The following is an 18,781-nucleotide window of genomic DNA, read 5'->3' on the forward strand; positions in this document are numbered from 1 at the left end:
TAGAAATACGAGCCTTACCCTTCCTATCATTAATCTATCATTCTCTTAGTCTCTGTAAGGTAAAGGAAGGGTAATACTACTAAATTATCTTGTTCTGTATGAGGAAGACATGTATTAGTTGCTTATGGTCAGGCAGATTTGCTGACCTTTGCCGGTGGAAAATCCTGATTTATTTCTTACTTCTGGCTCTTCTCACCTGACATTTCCTGATCATTTCATCTCCTATCAGTATGTCTAATGCTAAGCTGGCCTTGTAGTAGCAATGACTTTTACTTATACATTGTTAAACACAAATCGATATTGATTGAAGTTATTTCTACTGTTACTTTATGGACTCTAAGACCTACTAAATGAGTTAGATGATAAAGCTGCTCTCCACAGCTCTGATTAATCACCATTAACAGTTAGTAATGATTAGTGCCTATGTATAGAAATTTCTGTAAGCCACCAGGTAAGCGCCTCTAGGCTGGTAGTAACTGATTGCCAACAGTAGCATATTTGGGATGCTCATCCTATACTTCAGCTGAATATCTCCTGGTAGGCAGACCTGCCTCCACATGTCATTTGAAAGTAGTTTGTACGTCACCAGCGCTGCAAAAGCCACAGTTCAGGAGGCTCTGCTTTAGTAAATGTATTTTGTCTGTATTACAAATACAGATGTCAACATTCGGAGGCGGTAAGTGCAGACAACTGGTGTCTGTGCAGCATGGAGTTTTCAATTTGAAAGAGAAACATCTCTTTTCTGGTGTAACAACTGGTGAAGAATTACGTGGTGGTTCAAGTAATTTCTGACACCACTAGAAGTGTATATCAGCACCTATTACCTGCTCTGCCATGCCAGTGTGCACGACATGAGAAACTTCAACTTCAGAGGTGCTCTTCAACAGAACCAGTATTTTAAACTAGTTTCCTGTTTCAGTATTCCCATGAGCCAACTAAGATCTCAGTCTAGTCTTGCTGCTTTGGTAGGTTTTGATCTTTCAATGCACACAAACACATTTAAACTCAGGAAAAGTCCCAATGGGACATCTGTGCTCAAATAGTTGTGTAAACCCAGAACAGAGATCTTTCTGACTCTTAATACACCCTAGACGTGCTAATAGCTTAGAGGACTGATGTTAGGATCCTGCAGGAATTGGAGGCCAGAAGTTACTAACAAATGGGAAGGTTCCAGCCATCTGTGCATGAGGTAAGAGTTTTTTGCTTGACACCTAGTCTTAAGAAAGGGAGTTTTAATAATTTTATTTTCTTCAGTGGCATGCATTCCTGGCATTTTTACTACTCAGACTGGCCCTATATATTGTCCACTATATATGGAAATAAAAAAGATTTGGGAGCTTCTTTCTACCTCAGAGAGGCACAGATACTGAGGGATAGCAAAGTGAGGTTATTTTGGGATCAGTGTATTTTATTTTCTCACAGTGAAATTTAACAGCTGTTCTACTGAATAAGTTTTGGGGGTGTATCATTTCATTAACCACTCGGAAGGATAAGTTCCTTAACATAGCTTAATCTGCTTAATATAACAACCTATATCTTAATTAGAATCGCAGTTAGTATTTAATGAATTGTATCTCCAGTAGTGTCTTTCCCTTGGTGATAGTGTATGCATTAATCATGGGCAGGACAGCTCAACTAACTTGATTATAAAACTTCTTTTGATGAAGAGTTTAACCTCCTATGCAACTGAAGTTTATCAGTATATTTTTTTTAGATCTCTAAAGTGCAGAATTAATATCTTCTTCACAAAGTTTAGTTTAGTCGGTTGACATAAGCTGTGTCAAAGCAAGATACTCATTGTCTCGGGCAGTAACTGAAGCACAATCTAAAGTAGGAAAAAGTAGGAATTCTTATAGTTAAAAATTTTATAGCTTTATAACTGAGCTGTCTTAACTTGATTGAAAATCCTCCTAGATAAAAAAATAAAAAATGTTGTACCATCTCTCGCTCCATCTTAGAATACCAAGTCATAGTCCAAAATCCCTTTAGGCTTAGGCTTGCTATATACTAGGCAATGTTAAATGTTGCAGTGCAGATGCAGTTTATGGCAGTAAAAAAGCACACTTGCTGGAACAGTTTGTGCTGGATCTCTCAGTGAAATAAACTACCCTAGCAAAGAAGTTTTTCACCACTCTAATATTAGCTATACTGAAATTTTTACTAGTGTAGAAATTTTGCACCAAAAGAAATTCTACTAGGCTAGTAAAAGCCTCTCTGGCAAAACTGGCCCATATTGGGACATAATCAAAAAGCCTAGCCTAGCCTTTCTAATTACAGTGTGGAGAAGAGACCACCCTTATGGTATCCACACTGTTTTGGAGAGAAATTATTTGGCACCTGTTGTAGGCAGAGGCAAGCAGACTTTCAAATCATGTTGGATATTAAGTTACCCTGTGAAAGAGGGTTACACAACCAGCTAATGTATTTATATATATACACACATATAGGTACAAAACGCTTCACAGTAGTGTTTAATCAAAACATTGAATTGCCTTAGTTACAAAATTGATATGTAATCGATATACAATACTTAATGAAATGACTGTAAATGTTACATTTACCATTACAAATCCAAACCTCTTACATGATAAAGAATTTGGCAATGTTTAGGACTACAGAGAAGGAACTTATGAACTACAGTTAAAACAAAACAAAATGTGCTTCTAAATATTATGTGAAATACTCTCTGATGCCTAGCTGGTATGTCTTTAACTTCTACTTAGGGGACAAAACTGGGGGAGACATTTAGGCTGTGCTATACTAGTAACAGGAGCATTCTCCAGCCCTGACACCAAATTCTACAATGCATGTATTTTCATACAGATGAACCTTCCTAGCCCTGAAGAGCAGTTGGCTGAATCAAAATTGCTGTTGAAAGTCTTCCCTAGCCCACACTAATCCCTGAAGCATGCTTGGGCACTATCTGGGAGAATGCTCGTTGGCATGAGTCAAAACTGAGTTAGCAACCTTGCTAGCAATTTCATGGTTATTAAAGTGTGGCAACGTCCAGACCCAGGCCATAGTTTACAGGAATGCATCTAGCCTTAGACAACATCTGATTTTGAGATTTAACCATGTATCTCAGGGGAAAATAAAGTTGTTACATTTGTTTCCAAGATTGGTGAATCTTGGCAGTGTCATTGTGAACAAGCACTACCATGAGATGATGCTGTTACAGTCAGTACTGGATAATGTATTGGAATATTGCATAACATTTTGCAAAATTACTATATTTAAAATTTATCTAGGAAATTCAATTACAGTGTCTAAAAGGCCTGATCAGATCCAGATTCCCTTGTGAGTGGTGCTGTGCAGAAAGAAAAATCCTTGTCCTTTTGCAACTGAATTTGTAATTGGGCACAAGATACAGTAACAGGTTTAATAAACAGGAAAAAGAGATTCCGGATGTACAGAGGAGAAAAACATAAGAATATGTAGGCTAGCTCCTAACACAGTTAGGTTGTTATGAGTGTCTGGACTTTTAATTGTGAATTAAAAATTGTAGAACATTGTGCTGCTTTCATTTCAGGCAAGATGATGACAAACTGTTCCTTTGTGTCTAAATGCATTACTGAAAACTGTCCCTCTAACAATCATTTTAGACTGATATTAAAATGGATTGAGTTTGTGACTATACTTTATTTAAGGGAGCATTTCTTATGCATAGTGCCATGGCTTGAATGTGAATGTTGGCTGTTCATAGAATCATGGAATGGTTTGGATTGGAAGGGAACTTAAAGACCATCTAGTTCCAATCCCCCTGGCAGGGACACCTTCCACTAGACCAGGTTGCTCAAAGCCCCATCCAACCTGGCCTTGAACACTTCCAGGGATGGGGCATCCACAGCCTCTCTGGGCAACCCGTTCCAGTGCCTTGACCACCCTCACAGTGAAGAACTTCTTCCTTACATCTAATCTAAATCTACCCTCTTTCACTTTAAAGCCATTACCCCTTGTCCTTTCACTACACTCCCTGTTAAAGAGTCCCTGCCCATCTTTCCTGTGGGCCCCCTTTAAGTACTGGAAGGCTGCTATAAGGTCTCCCTGGAGCCTTCTCTTCTCCAGGCTGAACAACCCCAACTCTCTCAGTCTTCATAGGAGAGGTGCTCCAGCCCTCTGATCATCTTCGTGGCCCTCCTCTGGATCAGCTAAAGCAGGTCCATGTCTTTCTTATGCTCGGGGCCCCAAGGCTGAACGCAATACTCCAGGTGGGGTCTCACCAGAGTAGAGCAGAGGGGCAGAATCACTTCCCTCAACCTGCTGGTTACGCTTCTTCTGATGCAGCCAGGGATGCGATTGGCTTTCCGTGCTGCGAGTGCACATTGCTGGCTTATGTTCAGTTTTTCATCCACCAGTACCCCCAAGTCCTTCTCCACAGGGCTGCTCTCAGTCCACGCATCACCCAGCCTGTATTTGTGCTTGGGATTGCCTCGACCCATGTGCATTGCTACGATCTTAACTATACCCTCTAGTTTAATTTCGGGTATGACAAGATCGCTGTCTGTATATGTAATGATCTTTATTCTCATGCCATTTATATCTCTGTGGTTTCACTTTTTGTGTCTCTAAGAAGTATTTGGCTCTAGCTCTGTGCTTTTATTCACCACAGAGCAAGTGGGTTACTGTGGGGCAGAACGCATCATCTGACAACCCCAATGCTGGGTCTCAGTGGGTCTTTAAGATCATCTGACTGCCTTCATGGCTGTCAATGTAGCCCTTCGGCAGAAAGTGCCTGTTGTGCGTCCTCTGGAATATGGGAGGAAAATTCATCCTGCCAAGACACCACTTCCTTGTTTGGCATATGATCAGCCTGCAAAATGAGAGGGCTACTGCACTGGCAGTACTACAAACTGCTCAGAGAGGGACAAGATGCAAATGTGTAGGAAAGGAAGGAGGCATGTTATGAGAGTATGGAAGAATATACTCTTACGAACTTCATGGTGAAAATATGCTGGCTGAGGGTGTTCCAGGCTGCGTACATCTGCAGAAGGAGTATCTAGACTGCCTGAAGAGAATGCTGATAGTGATCACAGGCCTGAGTTCTCACCAGCAGTATCCCAAATAGGTTGCTCTCAGGATGATTTTGGGGGTGCACCAATAGCGATGAGCTGATCATGGGAGTGTGACAGTCAGTCCAACCATTTATTCTACATGCTTTATAAAAGCTGTCTATAAAGCTGCAGAGTGTTAAAATTGTCTCTTCCTTCTCATGTTTGAACATAACACCTTTGAAGTCTTAGACTATATTGGAGGTTCATAGACATTTATTTCCTTCTAAACAGTGACATACCCATTCAGAGATCCTAGGATTGGAACAACTTCTTTGAATTCACTATCTGTCTCATTTTTGAGTTTAAAGTCGTAATACCTCTGACAACAATGCAGAATAAAACCAGTGATAGTCATGGAAGAACTGGGGCCACTGTTTACTCATATACTCTCAGAGCACATAGGGAAAGACAAAGCCACATAGAAACATAAAATCATATATAAACAGGCTTTTTCAGAAAGAAACTAAGCAAGCTTGGTATCCTGTTCATTTTTATTCACTGCTCTGTACTTTCACCCTCCCAGTGCAATAATCCGAGCCCACTTCTCTCCATGCTTTCCATGACATATGTTTGGGCAAGAGACAGTGTGTGCTGTGGTTAATCCAGTTAGCCATATGTGCAGGCAGACTGGCCAGCAAGTGCACATGCCCACTGCCAACTGGCTCATGCTAAGATAATACAGGCTGCTGTGTTCTACCTACCTTTGCCATACTCAGGGAACTAATTTGAGTCTCCTTCCTATATCCAGATACTAGTGTTAAAGAAGATTTTAGGAACTGAATTACTTTGGGCTGTATTAGACTTACTTCAGGGGTGTACTATTATGTGCTCCGAGGCCTTGGTCCCTTGACTGACCAGAACAGATGCCTTTGGAGCATCATTTAGATCCCATCAAACACAGGTTTTTAATGTTTACTTTCTATGAAAACCAGGCTGCAGGGAAAAGGACAGATATGTACCCAGGTTTCTTCACAGTGTGAACTGGGGTGTAGCTTGAGTTGCCCACCTTTACTGAGAAACTGGGAAATGCTCTAAGATATCCGAATCCACAGAAAGCCCTTTAAATTTCTTTCCTTGTTTCAGATATCATTGAAATTGGCAGATTAGTTTGACAGAAAGGCACCGAGCATGGTTTCACAAGAAACCTGGTTAAAATGAGATAATGCTGGTGGTATTGTAAATGAGAACTTCTGCATAATTTCAGGTAAGTTAGTTTTTAGATTACAATGAAAAATACATTATGAAAAGGAAAACAAGAAAAAAAAAAAAGACTTTTTAAATCTTGTAAAGTTACTGTAGGGAAGTAGTCATGAATAAGAAAGGTGTATAGCAATAAGGTAAGCCAGAGCTTCCTTGTGATTGCTTGTAGATATTCAGAGTCATGGGCCATCCTTTTCCTTGCCTGCACAAACTGTTTGTGTAGCTTTATTATACAAGCATCATAGAAATACAGGGCTAGAAGGGGCTTCAAGAAATTCCATAGTCCAAACCACCACATTCAGTGAGGATCTTTCATAAATGGAGTATTACTGTAACTGTCAGCACCCCATGCAGGCATGCTATGTGCTACATGAAGCTGCTTTCAGATGCTAAGCTGCTGCTCTGGCACTAATGGAAACTGCTGGGTTCCCAGGCTGACCTCAGTACCCTGCTACCGCCTTCCTGAAATGAGTCTGAAACCTCTTCTTCATCCACAGCTCCCGGGAGGAAGAGGGAAAGGAAATCCGCTTTGGTTTTAACAGCTGTCACTGAACAGAGGAGAGAGTTATAAATAAATGGAAATAAAGAATGAAGGCATGTGACTAAAGCCATGAAGGTCACTTTTTGGTATGCCAGCAGATGAGCAATGCTCCAAGTGGCATTTGACAAAATGTCACTCTGAATGTGTAGACATGATGATGATGTCAAAAGAGGCTCATTTGAATTGGGATTCAGGAGGATCCTCTATTTAAATCCTGTCTGAGCTACTGACAGGCTGTATGACCTTCTACAATATACTGAGCTCCATGGGTCAAATTGGTCCTCTCTGCAACTAAATTGACTACAATGGAATTATTCTGGGAGTGAACTTGATTTCTCAGAAATCAGTCAACACAGCTGGTTCACTGAATAAATGAAAGAAAGCAAGCATAGATGTCACTGGAAAACAGATGCATCTGAACAGAGTTTTTTAGTTTTGGCAACACTAGAGCAGAACTGCACAACTGTTACTTAAAATGCATAAATAATTGTTGATGGTGGTTTATTGACAATGTGAACTCTATGAAAGTAACAAAGCTACAAAAGTGCCATTGTCTTTTTTAAAGGGAATGTAATTATCATGTATGTTATAAATAACTTGGGAAATGACTGATGCTTCTTTAAGTATTCTGGTATAGATAGTTTTTTTTTCAAAATATAGTAACAATAAATGACTCAAGCATACAGCACAATGTTGCACAGTGGTAAGCTTCTTCCATAGAAAATGCTTTTGGAGTCAGATAACAAAATAATGGTGTTAAATAATAAAATAGAATTGTTATTAAAAGTACTTAAATAACATAAGCAGAGGATAAAACTACCTCTAAAATGGAAAAAAAAAAAAGATTGCTTCTAAGCTTCCTGCTTCTTGGGATAGAAGCTTTTAGAAACCACAACTTCTATGGATTTTGGGGTAGATAAAGAACAAGTGACTTGCTTCTTTGTAGCAAATGAAGTGAGCAACTGGTGTTCTCTTACTGATGTTTAACTCCGCTATTTATGTTTAATCATAGAAGTACTGGAAGTTTCAAGTGGGATTTCCCCTAGTTTTACCAGGACCTCTACAAAAATAAGAGAAAGTTTCTTTAGAGTTGAAATGAAGAAGTTAGATTGGGAGCATGTTTTCAAGCCTAGCTGAAAGGACACCAAATCTTGATGTCTGTGTACCTGTGTCACTAGGAGAACTTTGGGGAGCTTAGAAAGTCAGTGTAAAAAGACCTAGACAAAACAGTGATTTACAGAGCAATTGCAAGGGGTGTTCTCCAGCACATATAAAGCTAAACAAGGGGTTCTTCTCTTATCCCTGCCATTTCTGTTATTTAAACAAAACGAGCAATTACAAATCAAAGGGTTTTTCTATCCCAGCTGCTCATGTGATTGAAGTTAAAAAAGTATTTACAAAACACAGAATTGAACAACCTCAATAATTTTCCAGTTTTATGTATGCTGTACTGTTCTTTTACCTAATTCTAGATAAAACAATACTGAGATTTAACAAATAGGAAAAAAAAAAACTTGGCATAATTTAAGAAAACTTGGAGAGGTGACACTGGTACATTTTTTCCTCCTTTTTCATGCCAATTTAGTAATGAGGACAATGGAGTTGCTTCTCTAGACATGATTAAAAAAGAGATCTGAAAGGGTTTTCCAGTTCATCCTCTTGCTTCAGAGCAGAATCCACTCTATCTAATCAGCTCCTGACAGATATTTGTTCAACCTGACCTTGAAAATTTGCAGTCATGATGATTCTTCAAACCTCTCCAGAGTGAGCTACTGCATAACATTTCTTATAGTTCAAAAGCTTTTTGTAAAATTTAACTTAAATCTTCAAGCTGCAATTTAAGGCTATTACTTCATGCCATATCAAGCTGACACGAAGAACAGTTTGTATCTCTGCAATAGTTTTTATGTGTTTGAGAACAGATATCACATCTTCCCTCAATCCTCTCATTGCTAGACTAAACAAATGAATTCTTTCAATCTTACCTCATGGGTCACATTTTCTATACCTCTGAAAATGACATGGCTCTACTGTGGTTTCTTTATAGGTCCTTCTTCAAGTAAGATGCCCAAAAATGGATGTTGTACTCCAGCTGAGGTCTTATCAGTCCTGATTTGAACAGAGCCTTGCTTCATGTATCTTTTATAGAGCTGTTTATACACCCCAGTGTGAAGTCTGCTTATTTTACAACAGTATGACAGCACTGGCTTGTTCAGTTTATGATGCAACACTACCCCTCGATGCTTTTCTGAGGGGTGTGCTGCTTACCCCTCCATCATCTCCTGTACAGCTGATGAGTCTTAAAAATAATACCTTACATCCTTCCATCTTCAACAACATCCTGTTTTTTTCAGACCACTTCTGTGGTTTTTACCATTTTTTATTCTGATGTTTATCCTATGACGTGACGTAGTTGTGCACTCTTACCACTTAGTCCACTGCATTAAGTGACAGATTCACTTTCCTGTCTCCTAAGGAAAGGCCAGGCACCCCTCATGAAGGTGTCATGGGGCAGAACTAGCACAATTCATGCATGCCATGACCACTCCCTGCCCACTTCTATGTGGCCCTCAGGAGAAGACAAAAGGGAATGGGACGTGAGATGGGAGAATTTTCAAGGAAAATTGAATCTGGCCCCTAGATAGATCCAGAGTATTTCCTTAGCTAGCCATGCATGCTTCCTGCAAGACCAGGTTAAGACCCTCATTATAGTCAAGATATGAAGCATCTATTGCTTCTCCTTAATATGCAAGGCCTATGTCCCAGTTCTGGAATGTTGCTTCTAATAGGTTGTTTTCTGGTAAAACCACATTACCTGTTACTTATCACCATAGGATTACAGGATAATTTAGTTTGAAAGGGACCTTAGGAGGCCCCTAGTCCAACCCCCTGCTCAAACCAGGGTCAGCTATGAGTTCAGATCAGACTTTATCCTGTTGGATTTTGAAAACCTGCAAGAGTGTAGACTTCACAAGCTCTCTAGGCAGCCAGTTCCATGGCTTGACTGCCTTATGGTGAAAATGTTTTCCTTTAAATCCAGTTTGAACCTCTCTTATTTCAACTTATGCCCATTGTCTGTCATTCTCCCACCATACAGCCTTTTGAAGACCCTGCCTCCATCTTCTTGATAATCTCCACTTTGCTATTTTATAGATGCTTAGGAATACTTTATTTTTTTCTATTATTTGGCAAAAGGAACTAAAAGGCAAAGAACTGCCTTTCCTGAATTCCTGAGTCTTGGATTCTCCCTTTTTTCCATTTGCATGCCTGACCATTTCCGTTCTTGTTTAACTTACATGTTCCTTACTTAGAGAGGGAATGAAGCAGTTACTTCTGAGAACTAGTAGAGAATGGTTTAGGGAGCTATATCAGGCTGATGAAATGTAGAACGTTTAATTTATCTAAGTTGTCTTTATCTGTTCTTTCCCTTTTCTATCTGGAAGTCTTATTCCCTTCTCTAACTTACAAATCAAAGCAAGGCAACATACACAAGCATTTGCAGAAGTCAAAGCAAGGAGGTAAAAAAAGAGACATTAGGAAGCATTTCTTTACCAAGAGGATGGTCAAACACTGGAACAGGCTTCCCAGAGAGGTGGTTGATGCTCCAAGCCTGTCAATGTTTAAGAGGCATTTGGACAATGCCCTTAACAACATGCTTTAACCTTTGGTCAGCCCTGAAGTGGTCAGGCAGTTGGACTGGATGATCACTGTAGGTCCCTTCCAACTGAAATATTCCATTCCATTCCATTCCATTCATTCCATGTTCTGCTGTGAGTGTCAGCCACCATCTCATGCAAGTCAAGTTGTCTGTTTAAAAGCAGGTACTTTGAATTTAATTGGAGTGTCTCATTGACTGTGCTGAACTTTGATTCAGGCCTTTAGAGTCTTTGCCTGCAAAGATCAGATAGCAAATCTTAACTACGTGCATAGTTCCTGGTGCTTTATTGCAAACTGTATAGATGGGGTTTCCTTGTTCAAATATACATGATTTGGGGTAGATTTTATGCAGGCAGAGAGAGTCAATCAATCCTTTTCTGAGAAATGTATGAGGGCCTTACATGGATGATAAGAAAATTGCATGTAAATACCACATATTCTTTCTTGTATTTATCCAGAGGCTGCTGAAAACTTTGAAAAATTGTAAAAAGAATAGTTTCAAGAGGCTTTGGGGAGTTTAGAGTTGCTCAATAAATCCCTTCTGATCAATTATAACTATACTAAAAATTACTCCTAGTGCTTAATTTGTAATTAAAAAAGAAAATATGAGATGTAAATAATTTCACTGGTAGAAAGCCAAGACTGGAAAATATGGATTATCACAGAAAAAAAAAAAAAAGGGAAAGTCAAAAGGAAAAGCTGTGAGATTTGTGCACTGTGCAGCTGGCAGTAGATTCTGAAGGTTTCTGGGTTTATTTTTTATACCTGACTGGGGAAAATTGTTTCAGGATAAAATAAATACACTACATATAGTACAAAAAGTAGATCTGCCAGCATTAATAGACTAGCAGGATGACTGATAGCCATAGTCAGAAACACATGAGATTCTGGCTAATGCTTAAAGTAGTGCAGCCACTATGCAATACCATCAATGCGATAACTAGCTAGAGAGTAACTGTCCATCCCCTAATTCTGTTGAATCTACTTAGTAGTTGTGACTTGGATTCCTATTCCAAACCTTCTTTTGTTTGACATACTGCAGCTCATCTGCTATGAAGGCTGTGCCATGTTTGAAAATGCCTCTTAGGTAGATCTCTTAAACCTCTCATATTAACCTAGTTCCTCCTTATACGCTTACTTAATTGGGATTTCCAAAGAAGAAATATATATTCCAGAGGTACACAGGTACTCTCATGCCTCTCAGTCAGTATCTGAAGTTCTAGAGGCAAATGTGGAAGGAAATGTGTTTAAGGCATACTGGATCTTTATGCATGTGCCTCAATTTGAATGTGTTCGGGACATCTCAAACTTACTGCTTGACTACAGACCAACTCATTAACATGTATGCACTGAGATTCTTGCATTGCAAACCTGATGATTTTCTAAGCATATGTGGCTTGAGCTGCGTGGCTTTTGTGAAGAAGAAGAATCACAGTGCGCATCAAATACAGAGAAAACCTGTGCATGCACAAGGTCTGGGATTAGTAGGTGTTTGGCAGCCCGCTTGGAGTTGCTGCTCTGCACTAGCTGCCAAACATCTGGAAGTTAGTAGAAAAATGCAGAAAAGTGGTAGGGAAGAAAATGACCAGCAAAAGCAGCCGTCTCCCACAAAAAATGGCAGGTCTGGCACTCTGGGCTGTAATAGGATTTGAGAAAGGCATCAATCTGGGATATAGACCACAGTGGGTTTGAGAAGCTCCAGAAATTGTTTTCTTCAGAGAACTATAAAAAAAGGCCAGTGAATCTGAAATCAATCTGAAAAAAGGTCTTCAGTGATATGTACCACTAAACTCAGTGCAATCAGATTGTTAACTTGAAGTTTAAATATCAACTTTAGCAAGTTAGCTGCCTATGTGAGCAGAGATATCCAAACAATGTTATGCCACATTCCCAAACTCCTTCTGCTGGCTTCTCAGGTTATAAAATCCCCAACTTTCTCTTTGCCAGCCATCTGTCAACACCCCTAGCTTTTCCCTTAATAACTTCTACAGTGTGATTATTCATTTCACAAAAATCAGCACAAAATGCAGTTGCTTGAACCCTGAATATGTGCAAGCATCAAAAAATAAATTTATTGTAATGTAAAGATAAATAACACAAAGATACTCAAGTGATTGCTTTATTTGTATTTAATTAATGATGAAAACTCAGTATTTAATTTTAAGTAAAGTTGCTGCAGAATTTCCAGGTTGTTGCACAAAAGCACTGGAGGCCTTTACAGAATGTAAGTTCATCTTGTTGTGCCCTTGAGTAAATACATTTATAATCCATGTAATATCCTCTAATAATTTAATAAATTATATGGATCTGATCTTTAGATAAGGGAAGCCTGGGATGAGCCACTAGCCTGAAGCTCAGGGTAAGATTTGTTTTGCCTGAAGGTAGCTGCCTAGAATTTGGGTATCTTTAGTCTGCTGAACTAGTTATTCGTTCCTCTACAATCACCAGGAGAGATTTCTTAGTAATTATCCTAAGAGAGGTGTCCAGAGTACAATGGATAACCCACATTTTGGTGGTGCCTGTTTCCCTCTACTGAGTATTGAGAGAGTGTGGAGAACTAGTTTTATACAGCTGAAGTTACGTGTGATGAGTGACACCACCTTAATACATGAGCACAAGGCAGGCCTACAGCACACAGAGACGAGCCAGGACTTGAATTTGGCCAGTTCACAATAGCATCATGGACCCTGAGGAGTCTACAACATCATGGCAGTCAGTCCAGGCTATAAAACCGGCTGAGAAGCTGGATAGAGCTGTAAATTTGAATGCTTCCACAGTAAAACTGCAACTGGGAACTGTGTAGCTAAACAAAAACTGCCCTGGATCAATGACTATTTTGGGTAAGTCTATACTCACACTGTATTAATATCTGTATAAAACTACATGGTCTGTAGTTTGTGTTTGCTAATGCTTACTTAAGCATTACTGAGATTATAGGGATTAGAGATTGAGAAAACAGGGTTTAAGGGAGGAGATAAAAGAGAAAACTCAAGTTATCTGGATATTAGAATAGCATGTAACTGTACATTTACTATATTATAAGCTGTGACAAGTAACATTAACAGCATTTTTCTGTAATGGAAAATCTACTCTCCTTCCATAGATTGTTAAGAAAAGCTGCTCACAGCATTGCTACCTGAACAGTGTCTGAACAGAGGAAGAATGAATCACAGAATCAAAGAATGGTGGCTGTCTTGGCTGCCTGATCAGGTGCCAAATTCTAATATTTTCTGTAATTGCATTAATTTAATTTTTCACTAACTGTGTTAATTTCTATTGAATTATACTCGAGACTTGAGTGACCTTTTAATTATTTTCTGGAGAAAATATTTTTCTAAAGTGACCTTTTCTTAAAACAAGCAAAAGGTTGAAATAAATGTTGGAGTTTTGGGAAGTCATCCACCATCAAATCAGAATAATGATATAAAACAATGCATCTGTATGTGGTTATAGTCAAAGCAAGGTACGGAAATGACACTTGTATAGAATGCCAACAAAAGTAATAAAAAAGGACTAATTTGTAAGATCCTTGTTCTGTAGTGAGCCTGGTAAAAGGCAAGGAGAAACCTATGTTTTGCTAAATCAGATGAACTTAACCACAGGAATTTCCTATTGAAATTTCCTTACTGCGTCAGGCTGAATCTTTTGTTTGGCTTGTTCTTCTTGAAAAAGTGTTGTTATGAACTATCCAAACTCCTTCATTTATGTTTCTGATAAAAACCTTCAGAAGTCAGGTAGTAAGTTGTCTGGTAGTTACTGACAGGTCCCTTGTTCTTATTTCAGTGCACAAATACCTATGAGAAAAAGAACTGCATGCAGACAGAATGCTAGAATATTCCCTGAAGAAAGTTTTTAATCAGCAGCTTCAAAGGAGTGCTCTGTTAATGAGCAACTGAAATGTTATAAATTCAGCCAACAGCCTTTATGTTTAATTTAGACAATCTTCCTTGCAGCTCGAGAGTACAAAAGACCAGTGTCAGTGGCCTGTAGGCCTTTGCAGTTGCTGCCCAGTGATTAACCATGGGAAAGAAAAGCTATTTGCAATTTAATTAGCTGGAGGATAACCTATAGGTAATACTGATAAAAATAATCAGTTAGATGGCAGTAAGCAGCTGGCATGAAAATCGGACAACACAGTGTCCATAAAGTTTGATTCGTATTCTCAAAACAGCTTTATTCACAAAAAAACTCTCCTCTGAAAAACGTATTGTTTCTTGAGCCCATGTTTTTAGGCTCGTTTGAATTCTGCTTGCTTGGCTAAGCTAAAGCCAATTCCTGGCAGCAGGATTTTGGCATATTCATTAAGTGCAATACTGTATCATTGCTTTAAAAACATAGCGGATTGTAAATAAACAGTGAACACAATGACTCTACAAAAAGCCAACACAGCACTAAACAGTAGTTTGGCTGAAGGCAATTTCAATTGTTAATGCTTTTACTGTGTGCTGGTTTCAGCAGTTTTGAAGATCTTTTTCATGAGTAGTGCTGTTCTGATGCTCAGTTGCTGTGGCCTCCTGTCTGGGGTTGAATCAACCTGTAATTCAGCATAGCTCTTCCTGACTGCTTCTAGTAACCCGATAGTGATATTGTGTCTTGCTGATATGAACTTCTTCTTTATTTCAGAAGAAAGATTTTATCTACACATTTGAAAGAAAAACCCTTTCAATGTGATCATGCTTGCTTTGCTCATATCAAGATTGTCATCCCAGTTCAGAGTTACAGCAGTGCTGATTTCAAAGTATTGTGTTCAGCCTGTGCTGACACATTGTTTTATATGCATCAGGTATATATGTGCAGATTTCTGGTTTATATCACTTTCACTGCTACTACATGGAACTGTTTTATAAAGTAGAAGTATTTACTCTAGAAGCAACCAGCTAGATCTATGAGTGCTGGAACCAGCTGAATCTTTTTTCATATTGGGTATTGTAGAGTCTCTCCCTGTCTGTGTGAGCTGATACCGCACCCTTCTCCTCAGCTGATGGCTCCTGGCTGCTCATTTTCACAAGACATAGGAGGGGCCTTATTTTTGAGATCTCTGTGTCAAGTTTGGTTGATATTCAACAGTAATGAGCATGGTTGATATTGCACAGTAATGAGCATGGAAACCTCTTTTCCTCAGAAAACCAGTTGGAATTGTATAATTCAGACTGTATATTTCTACTGGTTTTGGTGGAGTTCCTGATGAGTTTGAAGTGTAAAGCCTGCTTAAAAACCAAAAGTGCCATTTGGTCCTTTTCCAGAAACCTGTTTATGAGGGATGCTAATCTAAAATAGCTACTTAGTGTAAAATACAAAGCTCTTCATACTTAGGGTGAAATCTGGAGTCTGGATTTGAAGGAACCAGATTGTTATCCTGAGAATCTCACCTATATCATCTACCCACTTCATAAGGCTCCGTGGCATCCTGAACTTGGCAGGCAACTATTTATGTATTATGCTGATGACTGCAGGATAAATGACAAGGACATCGTTTATATAGAACTCCCCTCTGCTAATCCTGGCCCTTCCACTTCATTGTTGCTCGAGACTGGACACATAAGAACTATGTTCATTTTCTCCATCTGGAAGCTGCAGATAATATTGTTTACCTAAACGAGAGGGATATTGTGAGCATTCATTGTTATAACAGTCCATTTCTAAATAATCTCATTGTAAAAAGAGATTGCTAAAACCATTTAAAAAGTAGTGTTTTGTAAGAGTTTAGTGGTGAATGTTTATATATTCAGCTCCTACTGTTAGAACACCAGTATTTGTTTTATTTTATTGCATTTTTAGGTGAATAATAACATTTCTTGATTTAAAGTTGCATCTCTCTAACGACCTTTGTTGGATGCTAAATTTTAGATTGCATTTACATATGAGACACTGCTATTTTGTTAAGTAGGATTCATATTATGAGGATAATCAGTTTATCTTAAGCTGTAATTCTATGTCTAGCAAGGATTCAAATTTCTAGGATGGAGAATGGCTAATGGCTTAGTGAAGTCTGGTAAAACATCTTTCAGATAAATCCCAGCATAATGAGATCTGCTAGATCTAACTGTAAAATGGAAGAGAAGCTTAATTTCAATTTTCGAATGCACAGCTTGGTGCTTTGCTTTTTTATTTTACAACTTGACAGAGATATATCTGAAATTAAAAAAAATGCTGGAACTGGATGGATCTTTTGAATATGCATAAACTAAAAGGGAGAAACTAAAGTGAAAAAAAAAAGGAGAAGTAGCTAGCTTCATGTAAGATTGGTTTTTCTATTCCACGGAAACTAATTTGCCCCTGATGTAAATTCTTTGGTGAAAGGGTGTGCCTACTTTGCAGCTACAAGATCCTTCTTACATAGGTTATGTGGGTACTAAAATAGTACAGGCAGCAAAATAACAGTAACAATAATAATTTCAATCACAGTGATCTACAGTTACATACGCAATCAAGGGGTCACTGTCAAATTAGGTAGCATCTGGTTTCTTGGCATTTAGGTCTGTATTTTAACTAGTGAGTTAACAACCGTTTCCATGTTTATTTTTAAATGTATGCAGTATATCATGCTTTTGTGCTTTACTATTTTCATGCAATTACAGTCCTTGTGACAGAAACTGGACAGGCCCTGGTGCAGGATTAAAGCTGCTGTTTAAGCACACAGCATATGAAGGGGCAGTGCAAATTTTTTAGGGCAGTCAGTACAATTTCATTCTGAACTGCCAAGGGAGTAAGAACTTGCCTACACACACAAAATATTCCAGAAAAGCTATGTATTTAAAATACAATGTCTTTTTCTGACATTGCTCCACGTTTTAGAGTCTGAGAAGGTGAATCACGGTGAATAGCCTTCTCAAGCTTTAGCATCTGAGAAGGCTCAGGAGCTACTAACAACCGTCACTGTCATTTGTGAGTCACGGTAGTTGTCACCTAAAATCTGTGTGTGTGACTGCTAACATTTCAGGGGGAAGGGAGCACCACTTCTGACAGTGCTGGTGAATCAACTCTGAGTAACAGGACCTTGGCAGTTGTGGGAGACAGCTCACACGGAGCAGACGGATCCTCAGTTCCCACCATTTTTAAGACCCAGCGTGGAAGTAGAGCCCTGGGCAAGAGACGGAACAACTGAGGGCACTCATCAACTCAGCACTGAGCTCCTTCAGAAACTGGCTGTATCTATTAAAAAGGAAAGCACAAGGGGGCACAGAAGGCAAGTGCTGAAGGACCTGGGGCAAAGCCAGTTCTACACCTGGGGCCCAATATCCTTTTCCTTCTGATCATCTGCCGAGAGCCCAGCTTTCTCTCTGTTTTTGGAGCAGAGCAACACAGCAGTAGGGAAGGTTTGTAGCATCTGTACTGAGTCAGAGGATGCCAGAAGTACTGTGCTGCAGTTTGAGGCAGAGGGGAGTTCCTGGCTTAGGAAAATAGTACCAAAACACAGTGCCTTCCCCCCAGCATATGTAGTACAGATGTTTTTTTAAAGTAGTATTTTGGTTCTTTGTATTTTGTCACACTTAACACACTGTGGGGCTTGGACAAATAATAGAATTTCACCTCTGTTTTTCCTTCATTTTTGAGATAATACTTGATTAGCCAAACGAAAAGCTCCTAAAACTCCAGGAAAAAAAGTAAAAATTTTAAACAGGAAGTAAAAACTGAAAGCACTGCTTTCTGCATGTCTATACTTATGTATCCACAACCATACACTCCAAACGTGCTCAGGAACGATCTTTGGCACTGAAATGAAGTTGCCTCTATGGGTACATTGCCAGAACTTTTCCCAGCCCAAATCTGGCTATTGTCAAGTACTGTTCCCGCAAGCTTTTCCCAGCCCCTGGCAGCTGGGAAGGAGTGTTCCTGGCAGTCTGCACTGGGCCATCCTGTGTGGGGAGCTGAAGGAGTTCACCAGCGCTGGCATGGGCTGTTCCCTGCCAGCTGGCCTCGGTGGAACACTGCATTTACTGCTGCAGATGAAGCCTTCCTATCCATAACAGTCCAGCCTCTTAGGTACGTCGTACACATTCAGAGTACTTCATAAAACAAGCCTTTAAGTTATTATCTTGTTCCAGTCTCAGGATTTCCCCAGTTAGGGTGGATCTGTCTCGCAGAAAATGCAGCACCCTCAACTAGCAGTGCGTAAATGGCCTATTTCAACACTGCATGGAAACACGTGGCCGAAGGAACCTCAGCAGGCAGTAAGTTCTACTCACAGCAGCTCACAAGCTAACTGAAGAAACACAGGACTTCGTGGTTACCGAGACTGGCAGTAATAGTTTATTGAGAGGAAAACTGGCTTTCCTGAATTGCACTGTTCTGTGGAGCGAATAAAACCTAGGCCTGTTTTGCACAGTTTATA

Source organism: Haliaeetus albicilla, chromosome 14 (assembly GCF_947461875.1).
Source record: "Haliaeetus albicilla chromosome 14, bHalAlb1.1, whole genome shotgun sequence".
Lineage (NCBI taxonomy): Eukaryota > Metazoa > Chordata > Aves > Accipitriformes > Accipitridae > Haliaeetus > Haliaeetus albicilla.